This window comes from Cyprinodon variegatus, unplaced genomic scaffold (genome assembly GCF_000732505.1).
Source record: "Cyprinodon variegatus isolate N-32 unplaced genomic scaffold, C_variegatus-1.0 Scaffold1719, whole genome shotgun sequence".
NCBI classification, from domain to species: Eukaryota; Metazoa; Chordata; class Actinopteri; order Cyprinodontiformes; family Cyprinodontidae; genus Cyprinodon; species Cyprinodon variegatus.
Window position 1 is genome coordinate 7,357 of NW_015152172.1, and position 283 is coordinate 7,639.

The following is a 283-nucleotide window of genomic DNA, read 5'->3' on the forward strand; positions in this document are numbered from 1 at the left end:
CCACCTAGAGTCACAATATCTGATGGGTCACACAAAACCTAGTGCTACCGACAGGGGCGGATTTAGGCAAAGAAAGGCAGGGGGCCCCTCTGAGTTGAGAAGACATAAAAGAGACTCATTCTACAGATAGAGAAATGTTAATAGAATAGACATCCATTATCTGTTCTAGGTTGTGTCCCTCTCTTCTTGTCCCTTTTCTTCTTGTTTTCCTCTCTATGTTTTGTACTCAGCTGACTTTTCATGCTGTCTCTAAAGGAATGAAAGATTTTTTCCAAGCACTAAG